This window comes from Stenella coeruleoalba (genome assembly GCF_951394435.1).
Source record: "Stenella coeruleoalba genome assembly, chromosome: 17".
Classification (NCBI taxonomy): Eukaryota; Metazoa; Chordata; class Mammalia; order Artiodactyla; family Delphinidae; genus Stenella; species Stenella coeruleoalba.
Window position 1 is genome coordinate 76,735,488 of NC_137163.1, and position 18,859 is coordinate 76,754,346.

Consider the following 18,859-nt stretch of genomic DNA (forward strand, 5'->3'; position numbering starts at 1 on the left):
ATGGGTTTTTGGGCTTCCCTGGTGGCGCAGTGGTTGAGAGTCCGCCTGCCGATGCAGGGGACACGGGTTCATGCCCCGGTCTGGGAAGATCCCACATGCCGCGGAGCGGCTGGGCCCGTGAGCCATGGCCGCTGAGCCTGTGCATCCGGATCCTGTGCTCCACAACGGGAGAGACCACAACAGTAAGAGACCCATGTACTGCAAAAAAAAAAAAAAATATATATATATATATATATATATATATATATATATATGGTTTTTTTTTGACATAGTTTTAATTTCTCATAAATAAATGTCCAGAAGGGCAATTACTGGGTCATATGGGAAGCGCATGTCTAGTGTTGTCTTTTTTTTTAGCAAACTGTCAAACTGATTTCCAACACGACTGGAGCATTTTACATTCCCACCAGCAATGTAAGAGAGATCCAGTTTCTCTGCGTCCTCACCAGCATTTGGTATTGTCACTGTTTTTTAATTTTAATTATTCTAACAACTGTGCAGTGATATGTCATTGTAGTCTTAATGGCTAGTGATGTTGAACACCTTTTATGTCCTTACTTGCTCTCCATATATATCGTCTTCAATAAAATGTCTCTTCATGGGATTTGCATTTTCTATTTGGATTTTTTGTTTGTTTTTTTCTGTTGAGTTTGAGAGTTCTCTATAGAGTCTAGATGTTAGTCCTTTAACAGATATACGGTTTGCAAGTATCTTTTCAGTCTGTAGCTTATCTTTTCATTGTCTTTTTTTTTTCACATCTCCTTTCGTTTTATTGAAAAAAATTTTAGAAAATGACAGTTAATAAAGGGCACAAGCAAATCAACAGGGATATACTAGTGGAAAACAGACAAGATAAAGCTAAAAATGCCATTGGCTTCTTTAATTGATTAAGAGCACAAAATGTAGCAGGCAGAAAGTCTCTTTTAAACAAATTAAAAATCTATGGTTTTTTTCCCCCAATTCTCCCCAAGTCAGATATATACACACCCACAAAAATGGTATGTGAAGGAAAGCTGTCATGCACAGGAAGTTGTATCCTGAATTAAGGGAAACAGCTGTTGAAATGGGAATTAACACAATAAAGTCAGCAACAGGTTAGCAGTTTTAAAAACTGAGTCTTCAAATGCTGCATGGCACAAAGCTGTACCATATAAAGTACTGCTAGGTATGGAGGAGAAAGTCCATACAGCTTTTAGCAAAACTGCTTTTCCAGAAAAGCAAATCAAAACAATGCAATCAGCAGACCAAAGAGGCTATAGCTAGATATCAGAGCTACAACTTATCATAACTGAGCTAGAAAATTATACTTATCCAGAATGGACTAAAATTTCAAGACAAAATGGACACTTTTTACATTTCTTACTTTATCCATATTAAGTTCTCTGATTCTTTCTCCCTCACCCTTTAATTCAGCGTGATCCAGCCAAAAGATGGCTGCTTTTAGAAGTGGCTGTTTTATTTTGCTTACAGTGGCATGACTGTCATGAAGCCTGGCTATTTCAGGCTCATACGCATCCATGACCAGTGTCCCGCTGTGGTCAAAAAACTTGGCAATGGACTTGGTGAACTTGGCTTCCCGTTGCTGCTTTGTTCTTCCACTGATGAAGGTCAGCTTCAGAGTGTATTTGTCACTGAACCTTTTGAGACTGGACGACAGTTACCAAATGTCATCAGGATCCACCCCTGTGGGATCTTTCCTTGGGGCCACGAGAAAGATGCTCTTCTCCTTCTATGAGGGATGAACGGTCAGGATCCCCATCATCACAAAATAGGATATAACGCACAAAGCCAAAACAGGTTTGGACTCTGGAAAGGGGTGCGTATAGTCCCAAATCAAAGCCACTATGGCGAAGAAACAGGAGATGGTACAGACGGTGAGGCGACGGTCAGTGAGACCGCAATTCTCCACATACCTGTACTTTTCCAGAAGTAGCTTTTTGGCAGAGTCATCCAAAGAATTTTTCACAGCGGATCCATCCCATTTGTCAATTTTTACAGGCTTATCATCAATCTTCCACTTATCCAGCAAGCTGCTGTGGCTACTGCCTGTTCCACAGCTGGCCACCGCCAGCCCTACTACTGCCACCACCGGTTCTCCCGCGCTGTGCAGCTGTCACTGCCATCTTGCTTGCCTCTGCGTCTCCCTCCCCTCCTACTTGTCCCCTTTTCATAGCCTTAACACGGTCTCCTGCAAAGCAAAAATTTTAAACTTTGATTTACCTTTTTTTTTCTTTTATGGATCAGTTTTTCACATGTGAGAACTCTTAGTGCAGCTCTAGACCATGAGGTTTTTTCCTTATGGGTGTCTAATTGCTCCAACCCCATTGGTTGAAAAGGCTTTCCTTCCTTCACTGCATCACTTTTGCACCCTTGCTAAGAATCAGTTGGGTGTCTTTGTGTGGGGCTATTACCTCATCCTCTAATCTCTTCCACTGACTCTAGTGTTTATCCTTCACTGAAACTATTCAGTCTTGATTACTGTAACTACATAATAAGCTTAAAACTGGGTAGACTGATTCTTCCCACCTTCTCCTTCTTTTTCAAAATTGTTTTAACTACTATAGTTCCTTTGCCTTTCCATATATTATTTTGGAATAATATTTTCTATATCTACAAAAAAATCTTGCTCTGAATTTGATAGGAATTGCACTAAACCAGGATATCAGCTTAGGGAGAATTGATTTCTTTATTATGTAGAGTCTTCCAGTGTATGAACAGATATTTCTTCCCATTTATTTATATCTTCTTTGTGTATTTTTTCATCAGTGTTTTGTAGTTTTCAGCAAGTAAGTCTTCTACATGTTTTGTTACCTTTACACATATGTATGTTCCCACTGTTTTGGGAGGTATTGCAAATGGTATTATATTTTTAATTTCAGCCTGCACGTGTTCATTGCTAGCATATAGAATACAATTGTTTTTCATCTGCTGATCTTGTATCCTGTGACCTTACTGAATTCAATTATTCTAAAATTTTTTTTTTGTAGATTCCTTGGGGTTTTCTGCATATAAAATCATGCCATCCATGAATAAGGAGGGGTTTACCCACTTCCTTTCCAATTTGTACATCTATATTTCTTTTTCTTGCCTTATGAAGTGATTAGAACTTCTAATATTACATTTGATAACAGTGGTGAGAACGGTCATCCTTGCTTTTTCCTGACCTTAGGAAGAAAGCATTCAAATTTTTGCCATTAAATATCATGTTAGTTGCAGGTTCTTTGTAGCTGTTCTTTGTCAAGCTGAAGAACTTACCATCTGTTCCTAGTTTTCTGAGATTTCAATCATGAATTAGTGCTGAATTTTGTCAAATGATTTTCCTGCATCAATTGATAGGATTACATGATTTTTGTGTTAATATTGGTGGACTGCCTTATTGCCTTCTAAATACTGAATCAGCCTAGCATTCCTGGAATAAATCGCATTTGACCAAGGTATAAAATTCTTTCTGTATATTGCTGAATTATATTTACTAATGCTTTATTAGAGATTTTTTGTCTATACTCATGAGTGCTATTGGTCTATAATGCTTTTTGTTTTGTTTTGTTTTGTTTTGTTTTGTACTGTCTTTGGTTTTGGTATCAGGATAACACTAGCTTCATAAAATGAATTCGCAAGTGTTTCCTCTTTTATTTTCTAGAAGAGATTGTGTAGCATTGGAGCTAATTTTCCTTTAAATGTTTCATAGACTTCTCTAGTGAAAACATTTGGTCTGGAGATATCTTTTTTGGAAGGTTTTTAATTACAAATACAATTTCCTTAATAGTGGCAGAGCTATTCAAATTATCTAGTTCACATTGGGTAAGTTGTAGTAGTTCTTGCTTTGGAGGAATAGGTCCATTTCCGCTAAGTTGTCAAATGTGCGTATGTATGGTTGTGAACAGTGTTTTCTTATTACATTTTTGAAGTAGGGTCTGTAGTGATACTCTGTGCTTCACTCCTGGCGTTATTAATTTGTGTCTTCTATCTTTTTGTCCTTTATCACTCTTATTTGATAATTTTATTGACTTCTCAAATAAACAGGGTTTTGTTTCATTGATTTTCTATATTTTTTTCTATTTTCAACTTCCTCGATTTGTGCTTTTTATTATTTCTTTCCTTCTGCTTGCTCGGGTTCATTTTGATTTTCTATTTCTAGGTTCTTTAGGTAAAAGCTTAGATGATTGATTTAGGACTTTTCCTCATTGCTCATGTAGGCATTCAATGCTATCAAGTTCCCTCTCAGCAACTGGTTTACCTGTGCTCCACGAAATTTGCTGCTATTCTGTGCTTTTATTTTTGTTCACTTAAATGTAATTTTAGTTTACCCCTCAGACTTCCTGGTTGAGCCATGGCTGAGTTAGAAGTGTGTTGCTTGGATTCTAAAAGTTTGAAGATTTTCCTTCTACTTTCTGCTTTTGATTTCTAGTTTGATTCCATCACGGTCAGATATCACCCTGTCCATGGGATTGGGCATCTTACTACAGCCCAGAGAATGTCTCCTCTGGGACACAGCAGTGGTGGAGAAGCAGCCATACTTCATTCTGTGGGGTTTGGCCAGAGGAGACTGGTTATTGCCTAAAAGATTTTCTGTCTTTCTAGACGTCTCCTTTTTTGGTCATTTGGCTAGAGAGAGAGCAGGACTTTTATTGGGACTTTTTTTTTTTTTTTGTCTGCGCCCATTGGCATTTCCAGGCTGTAGCTTCTCCAGCATCCTGTCTGGGGCACATGAGGCAGAAAGAAAAGCCAAGAGGTTCCACCTCCACATTGTCCTTTGGGTCCTGGTGGTCCCAGTCAGCCTGACTTCTTCTCTCACCTGTCAGAGTCTTCTTACACTTGTTATACATGTTACGTCCAGGGTTTGTAGTTGTATTTAGTGGCAGGAATATAGAAATGTATTTCTACTCCATCTATCTGGCAGCAGACATCCCCTCAAATCAGAGGTATTTAGCCAAAATTTTTCACATTTTTGAACTGATTCTTCTTGAACCTTTAGACGTATTTTCCATGTGCTCTCTGACCAAATTATATCAGGGTATAATAAGTGTAAGAGAAAATTGTTTTCATTATGAAAACTGTGATAACCAAAAAAAAAAAAAACAAATTCAGGAAATATATTTTACTTTTTTCAATCAAGCATTTCTATAGGCAGCAGAACCCCCAACAGAAAGTGTTCTTTCCATTGCTTATATCGCTCCTACTTTAAATCAGAAAGACAGGCGTGTAGGAGAAATGAGCTGTTTTAGAAAATTTATGTTTCTTTTGGGGGCCAAACTTATACCAGACAGTAACTCAAAGACCCAAAAGAAATTGCTCCAATAAATAAAATGTGTATTTTGCCTGGATAATATAGTCTAAATATATCGCCATTTTTGAGTAGCATAAGGAAAATGTAAAGAGACTTTCCTGCAAAGGACAGTTCTCACATAACAACAGCTAACATGTGACCAGACTGAAACTGACTGACACTATACCCGTGACAGTGGTGTAAGTCTCACTTGACTGCCAGTATTGGTGTCTTAGTGGCAAGGCGTCTACATTTCCGCTTTCCTGGATTTCTAATTGAAAAGGAGATTGGAATCCAAATGAATGTTTTGGCAAAACCGTATCTACATGATAATGAGCATAGGTATTCATTTGTGGTCAGGCAGTTGAGTATCATTTAGATTAAGATTAAACCGAGAAGTCTACAATGTGATTTTGTACTTAACTTTTCCCTCCTAGACACTGCTCTGCACGACTAGCTGGTTCTAGAACAAATACTTTGAAAAGCTTTAGAACTAGATACTCACAATTTTTCATTTTTAATTATTCATGCTTCTTTTACATAATTATCGTTCCCACTGGTTTGGATGGATCTGAATTAATCAGATACGTCTAATACCAAACTAATTACTTAAATCATAACAAGATACCGTTGTATACAATAAAAGACAATAAAATACAACTTTTTCTTCTATGATTTGGTGGTAAAGTCAGTAAAAGCCCTTTTTTGTTCTGGGAGGTCTCAAAATAATTCAGACCAAATCTGCAGCATCTGTCCTCCTTAAGAATTCCTTGTTAACTTATTCAAGGTTCTTAATAGCACATTGTCTATAACTTAATTTGCTATAAGCAGATGACAATGATTCACTTCCTTTCACAAAAGTAATAAAATTAAGGCTAGATAATTAAAAATTAGACAATAATGCACATACTAACAAACGCTAGCAGACCACCTTATCACCTGCGGAAATAACACAGAGTAAGTATCAAACTATTTTCTTTTGTTTTCTTATAAATAAATCATAAGGTCTGTAAGAGGTAAAGCATTTTGCTGTTTGCAACTAGATCACCCTGGGACCTTTTGCGAGCAGTATGAAATGGACCTATTAAATTCCCAGACTTCAACTTCCAGCTGCATTTCCTAATTAAACAAGATGAGATGCAAGCATGTTCCGTCGTGTGAATGCTGCTGGGTCTTGTGATGGGTTTTCCGTGCACACATCACCCGACCGAGCCTCACGTTCCCTCTCAGTGACCATAGCTCTGAGAATCTCAGTCTTGTTATTGTTGGAGTGTACGTATTATTATCTTGGTTCACATTCTTCCAATAAGTAAACTCCAGAATTGGAAATAAAGTCAAGTTCTGCTGATTCCAGCTCTGCCTGTTATGCTGAGTCTATGTTGGCCATAAACTGGAAACAGTTACGATGCTCTCTGACAGCAAAAGCAGCAAAGATGCTCGGCTGTGTCACTCCTCTCCCAAAACGGTTTTAGAAAATTATGAACACGTTGATAATTATTATAAGAGTACTTTTATTTTAATAAAAGGAAAAACTAACCACTTGTGGGTTTTAGTGTGGTTGGTGAGGAGTCTGTTCTGCTCCTGAGCAGGTCTGAGCCACAGATAGCAGTTCCCTTGCATTCGTGGGTGTCTCCCTCACAGCACCTTTTTCAAATGCCAAAGCCCTGCCTGCTTTCTACATCCAATGTTTGCAAAAGAACAGAGACAACTGCTTCCACCCAGAACACATCCACCAGCAGGAGGTTCCAGCATGGTTAGCAAGGATGGAACCCTCACCTGTACCCTGGGAGAAGCGCAAAAAAATTTTCATTCTAAGAAAAAGAGCTGACTTTGCGTGAAGCTGAGTCGTAAGCTCCAACCCCCTCTCTTTGTGAAATAAACTTGAGAGCTTGTAGGCCTTTCCAAGAGGGGCATCCTTGGCCAACTCTGCCCAGAGTGAGAGCTGCTATGAGGCAAGGTTCTAAACGCCAGGACCTCTCATCAGAAAGGAAGAGGTGCTTTCAAAATCGAGAAAACCACAACTCAACGCATAAGTTGTTTTCACTTCTGGAGTGTACGGGCAGATGACATGCCACCTAAAATGAAGACACAAACACCCTTAGCATGAAGTTCTTCCAATCAAAAGTTCAATCTAAACTGTTCACTGGTTCAGAGGAACCAGAACAAATTACTGACGGGAGAAAAGAGGGAGAGAAAAATGAACAGATATGTATCGAATGTCACTGTACATATTTTTATCATTTAATCCTCATAACATTCCTGTGAGGTTGATATTCTTTTCTCCATTTTGCCATTGGGCATAAAGAGACTCAGAGAAGTTAAATAATTTTCCCACATTTACAAATGTGATAAGTGACACGTAAAATAGAAAAACAACACTAAGGGTTTCTAATCATTAAACATCTATTATATTACTATGCTAGACACTGTACTTTTACTGCTTACATAACCCTGTAAGTTGTGTTATTTCTCATTGGACAGGTAAGTAAGTTAAGCCTCATGGCTGTTAAGAGACTTGCCCAGTGTCCCGTGGCTACCAAGTCAGGACTCTAAGAGATGCTCTGCCTGGCCCCAGCTCATTATTGTCCCACCAGGTCCCACTGCTTTCTGTCTGTGTGGCTTCAACTCACACGACTGTCATAACCGCACAGCGCCTTCCAACAGCAAAATATCAAATGCAGAAATTTTGAGCTCTGTGAACCAGCTCAATTTGAAAGCCACACATCATCTATTAAAAAAGATCTTGAACAGTTTGCTAGTTAAAATATAAGGGGGAGAAATGGGAGTCTGGGTAAGGCGTGTACCATTCTGGAAAGAGGATGCAGATGCAGGTTTGGAGCAGCTTAGCCTGAGCTCCGGTCTAGCCTAGTCTTGACAGGCCAAATGTTTCCATCTACAAAATTATAAAAGTTGATTTAGTAATAAAACTAAGAGCTCCCAAATTTTTAAAGGCTATTTATAATAACTAGTGAAGCAAAGTCACTGTCGTGCCCAATTATTACTGATTTCACTCTACAATATAAAGTGTGTAACAACCCTAGCGTTCTGTAATAAATTGACCACTCTCTTGAGAAAAAAAAAAAAAAAGCTGAGGTTTCTTCTAAACTTTAGAGCACCTTGCAAAAAATCACGTTGAAAATTTTTTTTAAACTGTGTCATGATCCATGAAACCAAATGAAGTACCTACGCCTGATGGCTAATGAAAAGGAAAGCTAGGACGATTGACTACGTTCTGAAGGCATCAGGCAGGAAGCTCAGAGATGCTTTGTCAATTTGAAACATTTTTACTGGGATGATTTGACACTTCATTTAAAGAATTCCAAAATAAGTGGGGTCAGTGAGAAGCTTCTATCCCAAGGGGCTTGTCTGTGGTTGCCCAGATGTTGCTGTCCCCTGAGCCAAGGGGTCTCTTCATATTAATTTAAAACACTCAAATGGAGAACATTTTAAAAAGTGACAGAAAAAAAATGTAGCAAATTAGTTAACCAGTACAATCAAGTGTTCCTCTGGGGAACAAAGAGAAGATGATATGCAGGTGCTGGGACTAAGTAGACCAGTGAGAGATTAAACAACATACAGAGAGAGTAGTAAGACGCCAAAAGTGATGGGGAGGGGGTCCTAGGAGCAGTAGTTTGGAGTGAGAGATAATGAATAACAACTAGGAAACTAGGACAAGACATTCTCGGCAATATTTGAGAAATGATTGCATTTTGTATAGTCACACCATATGGGAGCCGTAAAGAATTTTATTTGGATATTAAAAGGAAGGTACGATCCCAGAAGATTATAAAACAAGATAACGAGTTCACACAGAGAAAGAATGGCCCAAGATTCAAACATTGGTAGTGACTGTTCATTTAGCCAACAGACTCAAGAATGTTATTCCACTGGCAGGATAATCATGACTATGGAGATAAATGCATCAAACTATCTTAGTCTGATGTCATTAAATATTTAAATCACTTATTGATTTTCCCTTGATCTGACTCCATGCTCGCCCAGCAAACTTCTGATTATATCTGGCTTCCCACATAGGTCTAAGCAAGAGACATTACCCTTCAGCTTTTATGACAGTTCATTTCTCACTGTGAATTAATAAATCGATCTTCTGATTTTATCCATCGACCTCATGCATGTGTTTATTTTAAAGATGAAACCACTCTCCATTTGCTGCTGGAATCAGTTTTCAAAGCTAACAAGCTTAAGAACTAGCTTCTGTACTGTGAAAAGCTACTAAGGAAGTGTCTGAGTGGGGCTCTTTCTCAAACGAGCCTCCTCTTTCCCCCTTGAGTATTTCCTTCGTCCATCCACCCTACCTACAAGGGTCTGTGTTAAAAACATTTGTTATAAAAATAAGTATAAACATGTTCCTTTATTCTGAGAGTCTACGGCCTACTTAGGAAGAAAAAACATCTTCACAAATACCTTCGTTCATTCAAAGTATGTATTGATTGAATCGTACTAATGTGCTAAATCATATAGAAAATAAGTACTAGAATATGTAAAACTATTTTAAAAATAAAGTAAAGTAAGTGCATTTAAGATTCAAAAACATGGTCAACTCCTGTTAGAGAAATCAGGAAAAGTGACATGGAGATAGTATGCATTGCATCAGACTTGAAGGATGAGAGCGATTTCAATAGGAAGAGATTTTAGGAGAACAGAGGGAGCGAGAGAGTCGGAAGGAGCAGCCTGTGTTCAAACACTGCAAGTAAAACTATACCACGTGTTATAAGTTGAATTGTCCCCTTCTTTACCCTCTACACCCCTCCCACCCCTGACAAACTCACCTGCTGAGGTCCTAACCCCAGCATCTTAGAATGTGGCCTCATTTGGAATTAGTGTCGATGCAGATATAATTACTTAAGATGAATTCATTAGGGTGGGCCCCCGTCAACATCGTGTATCCTTATAAAAAGGGGAATTTGGACACAGAGATGCGGGGAGAATGCCCTGTGAACATGAAGACAGCCACTCGCAAGCCAAGGACAGAGGACTGGAACAGTCCTTCCCTCTTAGAAGAAACCGACCCTGCCGACACCTTGATCTGGGACATCTAACGTCTTGAACTGTGAGACAATACACTTTTGTTGTTTAACCCACCCAGTTTGTGGTACTTTTTAATGGCAGCCCCAGCAAACTAACACACGATTGGTGTAATAGAGGTCCAGTTTTGAAAGTCATAGGAAGTAAGACTAAACCAGTGTTTGGGAGTTTTGTTTTGTTTTTTAAGAGTCATAAACACCAAGTCAGTATTTTATCTTGAAAAGGGTAGAAAGGACAGGAAAATAATTATTACCAATCCCCTACCATTTAACTAGTTAACAAGTACTTTTAAGCAACTTTACCTCATTTGTTTCTCACAAGAAGCCCTGCGGAAAGTGTTATTAACGCTGCGGTAAACTGGATACCAGCTCTCAGAAGTAATCTACCCAGTGGAGGTCAATAAATGTCCCCTGAGTGGATGAACAAGTGATGGTCCTCTGCCCTTGGTTGGGCTCAACCACTGCAAAGTCTTAGCACAGTGTTTTCCCCTTAGGAGGCATCCCATAATACTTCTCGAGCTGGTGGCCACATGTCCTGACTCTCTGCCGTTGCTATGAAATGTGAGAAAAAGTACAATTTCTCACTATTTTAAGGGTCAGTATCTCAAAGAGAAGATCCATTTCCTCCTTTTTAACAGCAAGTTTATATGAAACAAAACACATTATATTTTAACCTGAAAAATATATTTCCAAAGTGTAGCCCCATATGTGTCCTGCTTACATGTTCCATCCTCTTTTCAAAGAGAATTAATTCTTTGGTGTTTAATTCATATTCCTCACCGAGACATGGAGAATATGTCAGCATGACTGGTCTAAGGAAATGCGCGTCTTTGGTCCCATTACCCGTATTCCTATGCCTTCTGTATTCTTTCCCCCTCAAACGTTTGTGACCAGATTAGCTAGAAATTAGATCAAGGGCCAAAAGAGACCCTTTCTTTTGCCAGAAAAAACGTATCTTCTAAGATTTTTTAAATTCCTCTTACTAAAGCTAGAGAGAGCGATGGAGTGGAGCTTTCAGATCATTGTAAATCCCACTGTAATCAAACAAGAAGAGAAAGTCCTAACGTCTAGTGACTTTCTGTTCGTTTCTGAGAAGCGTCATGGAACTCTGTGGCTCAGTCCACATAGCTCACATATAATGCGCATTTTGAGTAGTGCTGGGAAGAGAGTTGTCCAAGACAGATCAACCCTTAACTATTCCTAAATAAAGAACACCTTGAAGCCAATCTGCGCTCATTCCCAAATGTGGGCCTGTCTGCACCTGTGGAAGGCCGATAGCGGTACCATCACGTGAGAAACAAGAAAGCCTCCTGGAAGGGAAAGAAAGAATTCACCTCGAAGGAAGAGAAAGTTGAGGTGCCTGATGCTGGGGGTCCTCGAGGGTGAAGGATGAGGTTAGGGTGGGTATCTGTCTTCCAGGTGCTCAGTTTGTCTCCAGGTGCCGGCCACGTGCTCTGACCAAGGCCTGGGGAGGAAGAGTGCCGTCCAAGAATGAAGGAAGAGCTTTTCCATAGTCACCCTAGCTTTGGGGTAGCTGTCACTGTGACAACCCAACGACGAGGCCTGGGGCCATCTGGGCGCCCGTGAGCACAAGATAAAGGCCAGAGGAAGCAGCAGCAGTCATGGGAGGGGGCTACAAAGCCAGAGCAGGGGCCGCCATCTAGCAGCACCTCTTGTCACCCAGCAGGAGCTGCGACACTTGAGCTGCAGCTTGGATGGTCCCTGAGGGTATAAGTGCCTTTTTGGGCTTTAGTCCAGCTGCAGTGAGCTGAGAGCTCTCTAGAAAGAAGGGAATGGTAGACAGGCTGTTTTCTTTGCTGGTAGACATGCACGCTTCCTTTTAGATCTCAGGGGAGACCACTTCCTGGGGGCTCCTGGGCCTGTTTGAGGGGTGCTCGAAGACGTGACAGCTTCTGAAGAGGGCGCAGGGGACCTAGACGAGCTGGTTTGGCACAGGCCTGGCGCTTGCTGCTCTGCTGCTGCAGCAATAGTGGACCTGTATTTGCTCCTGGAACATGGCTTTTGCCCTGCTGTCCTGTCTGGAAAGACATCCTCTGCATCCTGAGTGGTCCGTCTTCCCATTACTCAAGTCTCAACTCAAGTGGCAGTCTTTCCTCCACCCACAATCCCAGCCCCGTCACGTGAAAACTGCCTTCTGGTAGTTTTCACATCACCTGCGCATATGGCATTTTAAAACGTATGTCTGCTATCTATTTACTATTGTTATTTGCTGTCGTATATTATCATCCGTCTCTCTCCCAGTGAGTTGAAGCTGGAAAGACGCATACCCTGCTTGTCTTTTTCGTTTCTCCATCTCTAGCGCCTGAAACAGTATCGGGCCAAAGGCAAGCTCCCAATAAGAACGGATGACTGGGTGATTTCTTCTTTCAGATCAGTATGCGGGAATCACACGGAATACAGATGCAGGGGAATGAACTTATTTTATCCATATCTTATTATAAAGTGATCATCTAAAACAATCCTGGGACTCAAGGCTAATAGGATGTTTTAAGGCCAAGGCAGCATCTCTGGGGATCAGAGGAGCCTGGATCCAGGTGAGGGGACTAAAGCACAGAGGCTTGTTTGTATCCACCCTTCAGCCGCTTCTGGACTTCAGTGATACCAGGTGACAGTGGCACTCATGTGCTTCCCTTGTTTCAGGGACACCAGAGAAGCCAGGCACGTGGCCTTGGCCAGGCCTATCTTTAATCCACTCAAGCAGCACTAAGTAAGCACCTCTCCCAGCCCGCCAGAGTCTCTCCTGCTAACATTTCTTTGTGTAGCTGTTGCCATGACACCAACCTGCCTGGCTGACATCTAAATATAGTGATAAAAGATTTCATCTGCTCTCAGCTACTAAAACACAAATTTCAGGAGCAAAGAAAAATAAATGTTCCTGTGTCATTAGTTTTTTTCTGAGGGAGAAGAATACATTTTTAATCTATTATTTTTCAGATGTAAGGAAAAGAGTGCTTTATAGTTTTTATGTATATTTAAGAGGTTATTTGTTGCATGATCATACTGATGTTGTATTAAGGTTTGGTTTTTTTTGTTTTTTTTTTTAAGACCATAAGCTGTTTTGGAGTTTGGGGGGATAAACAAACAATTATGTTTTAGAATAGCTGTTTTAGTAACTCTCAAGTAGGTATAACATACATGGCAATAACTCAGGAGAAACACCCTGCGATAGCTCAAAACATTTTAGGATGAAGGGAGAAAATACATATTAAGGGGGAGATGGGAGGATTTGTCATCCGAAGTCATAACCCAGAGAGAAAGGACGCTGTGTTGATCCCTAGCATGGAACAACTCTCCATGTGTCGCAGGACGATTCAGGCAGAAGCAGCCAGGATGGTAATCCTTTCCAATGGCCATATTTATCAAAAGACTCTTGAATACTATACAAGACATGTTCCTTCCCTTTTCCAGAATACTGAAGAGCAACTTGAACTTTGAGAGAACTCACAAAACGCGAAGCGGTCCAAAAGAAAAGGTAGTGATTAAGTCATAAAAGGACCAGTTTGGCCCCGGTACTTTTTTGTTCATGGAAAGCAGATTAACTTATTTTAAAACCAGCCCCTTTGAACAGCACGCCAACCAAGCTACCCCTCTGTCTGGAGAGAGTCCTTCCCCGAGACTTGGTTTCCACAGGAGCTGGGGCTTGGAGTCAGAACCCTGAGGGCCCCTGGCTGCCCAAGTGGGGTCTGCCTGCCCAGTCGTTTACCCCCAGGCTGGCACAGGGAAGGACCTCTATAATCACGTGTGGTGTGATGAGCTGGACAGTGGTCCCTCTGAGGCTAGTGTCCCGACAGTCGAGTGGGGTTTGACCAAGGCTACCTCGGCATCATCCCTGCTCCCCTGCCTGCAGGGGAGAGTTTACTTAGGCTGCAAGCCCTGGGCAACCCAACTCCAAAGTCTTGGAATTGAAGGGTCAGAGGTAGGGAACGGGGCTGGGAGCAGCGTCCACCCACAGGGCAGGTGTGAAAAGAGCCCTGAGGAGGTGCTGAAGGGCCACCCTGCAGGTGCCCTACACAGCCTCCCATCGAAGCGGCTGCCTCGGCGGGGTGGGAGCTGGTGGGCACAATGCTCACATGGGGCCCACGTTTGTCATCCACTCCAGACTCCGTGGGGTCGCCTCCATTTCAGCACCCTCGTCTGCACCAACGTTTCTTTCTACCATCAAAAAAAGAAATCTGAAAAATTAATTTCCACTAAAATGTTAATCACCTAGTAGATTTCAACATCTAGGAGGATTTACTTTTTTAAAAATTTAATTTAATTAAAAAAATTTTTTTGGGCCGTGCTGAGTGGCACACAGGATCTCAGTTCCCCGACCAGGGATCGAACCCCTGTCCCCTGCAATGGAAGCGTGGAGTCTTAACCACTAGACTGCCAGGGAAGTCCCATGTACTTTTGAAAAGATAAATAAAGAAATAGGATAATATTTAATCCAAAGACTTAAATTGCTAATTCCCACTCTAGCTGTTTCTCAAAATTTCCACACATTCTAATGCAGGGATGAGGTTGAGTGAAGTCATACCAACTCCAGCCAGAGGAAGGACATCTCAGAGAAGAGGATAGAGCCATTGAACTTGGTTAAGACTGAAAATAAACTTTTTAGGATGTCTCAGAAGTCACCCTCTTTGACTCCATAGTTTTTCCTGTGATTTATGATTTGCTGCATCTTTAATGACATCAACTGCACCTCTTTGACTTTCCTATGAATTTTCTTACGAATCCTTCTGCCAAAGTTATCCTTGCTGCCTTTTTCGCACCTGAACTTATTTTCTTGTCTAGCGTTCTCACGTGATAACTTCAGCCCTGGCCTGTCCGATATATTCTAGCCTCACATTTTTAAGGCCTCACTTAGCTTTTGACATGTCTGTTTTACCTGCACCTTCAGCTCAAGTGAACATAAAATCTAACCCGCAATCCTTGCCCATACGTCTCCCCCACCCCAATACCGCCATTTTTATGAATGGTCCTATCGCATCACACCACCATTTTTAATTTACAGGTAAAAATTCTTTTTTTCCTTCAAAATTTATCTGAGCTCGGTCACTTTCTCTCTAGTTTAGTGTCAGCTCTCAGTCCTGGAATGTCATCATGAGCCCCAAGAGGGGACCTGCCTCTCAGTTTCAGTCCAATGAAAGGGTTTAAGCAAGAGGGTAACATGAACAGTTGTATATTCCGTCAAACACGTGTAGGAAGGCACCCAGCCCAGCTTCAACACCCAGTAAGTTTATTATTCAGTCCACGTGAAAGAAGAGACAAGTAACGGCAATTGGACTGAGTTAGCCCCTAAGTGCCGTAGGTAGACACGCTCAGTGGTAACCCTCTATATTATAGGGAGCAAAGGCTGGAAAGGTTACAGTGCGCTGTTGGCACTCTTCCCCCCTTTCCATGGGAAGTTTTATCAATTTAAACAAGCTGATCAACTTACATAGCTGACCCCAGTTACCAAATGTAGAGTCCAATCCCTATTCCTAGATAAATCTTACTTTGGAGAGAATTTGTTATCAAAGAGTGATTTTTTTAACATGTTTAGGCTCTTTAATGAGATGAAGCAATTTATGTCTCTGTCGGTTGAGGAAAAAAATCCCAAACACATGAAAAGTATATTATCCTTTCTATAAGCTCTTGGAAGACACAGCTTAGCTAAAATTCTATGATATGGCTCATCAGTATCTTGAAGGCTCTCTCTCTCAACCTATTCAAACATGCAGATCAGCTGTGAGGACTTATTTCCTTCATTCAATCAACAAGCAGACACTAAGCACATATTTGATGTGCAATGACCTCTTCTAATCATTCTTGGGGCAAAAATCCTGGGGATGGACAGCATCACTGAAATGTATTCTTTGCCTTATTTCCCTGACCTATTTATGGTTCCTGAATTTGATTTTCATTCTTACTGTGTTTGAATATAAAACTGAATGTGAAATTTAATTTCCATTGACCCTACAGCTGGTGTTTGGCTCACAAGGGGGAAGAATCTATCATTTTCTAAATGAGCTTTCAGTTCATGGCAAATCCATTAGAATGTTGATGTTTTCCACTCTCCTTTGCACCTTGCCAATCTTCGGGGCGAAACAGACCTAATATTTGTGTGCTCCGTAGCTGGCTTGCTATGTAACTGATTTAATATTTTGACAGCACTTTATTTCAATGATAAAATATAGTTACTGCTTCCTAGCCTCTTTGAAGCAAGATCAAGTCTTACAAGAAAAGAGAACTTTTTTTTGAGAATGGTAATGCAACTTTAAAAATGAAAATCCCATTTCCGTTACTCTTGCAGATGAATCATCTTTTAGTCATGATGGAGCATCTTCTACCTGAAAACTATGAGGAACTTAGGCATAAATGACAAATGCACCTGTTAAATATTTTCTTCAAGTCACTAGCCCAAAGCCATAACATTTAGTTACTCATGAAGCCATCCCTGTATTTAATAAATTATATTATCATTTTCACCAGATAGTAATCCCCATGCATTTTTTTTTTTGTATTGAAGTGATTTCACTAGTGCCCAAATAATAGTTCATTCTAGCATAGTGTCTAAGAGTGAAGTTTCTGAAGACGGTGGGCTGGGGTTAGGGTCAGTCTTGTTTAGATTTAGGTTTAGGGTTAGGATTGGATTAGGGTTAGGTTTAGTGTCAGAATTCAAACTTTAGCTTGTTCACCTTCTAGCTGTATTTTATCATCAAGAGCAAGGTATTTAACCTAATTATACATGTTTCCACATCACATAAAGGGAATATTAATAGTGCTTGGATTATGTAATTGTTGTACAGGTTAAAAGCTTAATACATCCAAAGTACTTAGAAGAGTAGCTGGCACAAAGGAAGAACTCAGTACAATTAGTCTTATTTCTGTCAAATGTAAATCCAGTGACGATGCTAGGACTAGTCAGTACTGCTTTAAGATAAAGGCTTGTTTTGAAGTCTTTGTAATGACTGAGAAGGACGGGAGAGGAGCCTGCTTACCCAGGAGGCCAGAAGCAGGGGATTATGATTTAAACCCATCAGGTAGCAATGTACAGCCCAGGGGCTCAAACAGCTGGGAAGCCAAGGTCTTCTGGGCTCCCTCGCTCCCTAGGACACAGGTTTCAAACTAAAAACCTGTCTTCAAGTTCCACTCATGTCTTTCATCAGGAACCACCAGCCAGGTGGGCATATCTGATGGAACAGGGGAAGAAAACAACATTTGTGTCCTATACAGTTTCATCCAATAAGTTGGCAAAAGGTGGTCAGTGTGTTACTCACCCTTAGCTGCCCCTAATTCTAATCAGTCGCTGCATCTGGGAAATGACCTGTGCTCAGGTGTACAAACTGTCCTTCTCGGGAGCAGCATATTACCTCCAAGAGAGAGATTCCTTTTTGAATTCAGAAGTACCAACAGCCCACAGGACAAGGTGGCTACTTAAGGAGAAGCGTCCCTTTGGGACTCTGACAGCCTCCTAAGAAGTCCAAGGTCATTTTCAAATATCCCCCCAGGAATCAGGGAGGAAGACATTTACTTTGGAAGGGTATGGTCTCATTTAGGCCAATGGAATTCTATTTTGGTCGCTGGAGCAGTGAACTACTTCCTAAAGAAAAGTGGCAACAATTCTGAAAACTTCATTCACCTTCAGGAGGTGAAGGTAAAGTAAATTGGTGCAGCTCAAGCAGTCAAAACAGCTCCTCATGGAGATGGCATTTATCAGCCTTATTTTTCAAACGGGGAAAACGAGGCACCAAACTGCACTGATTCTGCGTAGGTGTTCGGGACCTTGTCCGTGTCTCTGACCGACGCTGGGCGCAGATGTGACTGCATGAAGTGACAATGACAACAAACGTGACTGACCCTTGGGTGATGCTGGATGCTGTCCTGAGGGCTTTATAGGGTTCCTCTTCACAAAAGCTCTAGGAGGTTGGTGCTATTTTCATCCGTGTTTTATAAATTTGAAAAGAAATGTGACACATAGTGGTTTTATGGGGGGGGGCTAGGATTTGAATCGAGACTAGAGAGAGGAACGGCCTTGAGTAAGTGAACGAACAGGGAGAGAGGAGAGAAATATGAGGAGAAGGCAGATGGGTGGGAGGGCGAGGGGAGGGAGGATGATTTCAGCCAAGAATAAGCATCTGTGGGGAGATGCTGAGAGCACAGTCCTCCCGAGGCCAGATACCTGGTCACCTTTCCATGTTACGGCCACCAGAAAAAGGTACATGCTGAGAAAATTATCAGTAGCAGAAAAATGATCTGATTCCTCGAAGAAATAAGTTGCCTAACGTAATACATGTAAATATTCATTCCACAAAATGACAACAATTCAGAGGAAAGGAAATACAAGCAGAAGTGAGGAAATCTGAAAAAGTACCACCCACTTTTCATCTTGCCAAGTCTCCTCGCAGGGACTGTTGAGGACCCTGGGGGATGACACGTGGTTCAGCCACACTGCCTGACCCCAGGGGCTGTCTGGTGGGGATGGAAGGAGTGGCTTCTGTCTCTGAAGCAGAATGCAGCAGTTGTCATAAACACATGGTTAATTAATACACACCTAACTTAA

The 18,859-nt window shown here is 41.1% G+C and overlaps 1 pseudogene across 1 annotated transcript; it reads right to left on the minus strand.

Moving 5' to 3' along the window:
* Positions 1–1,069: 1,069 nt before the first annotated feature.
* LOC307176140 (signal peptidase complex subunit 2-like) lies at positions 1,070–2,123 on the minus strand (annotated as a pseudogene). The gene has a single exon. The product of its transcript is annotated as a signal peptidase complex subunit 2-like (transcript).
* Positions 2,124–18,859: the final 16,736 nt, after the last annotated feature.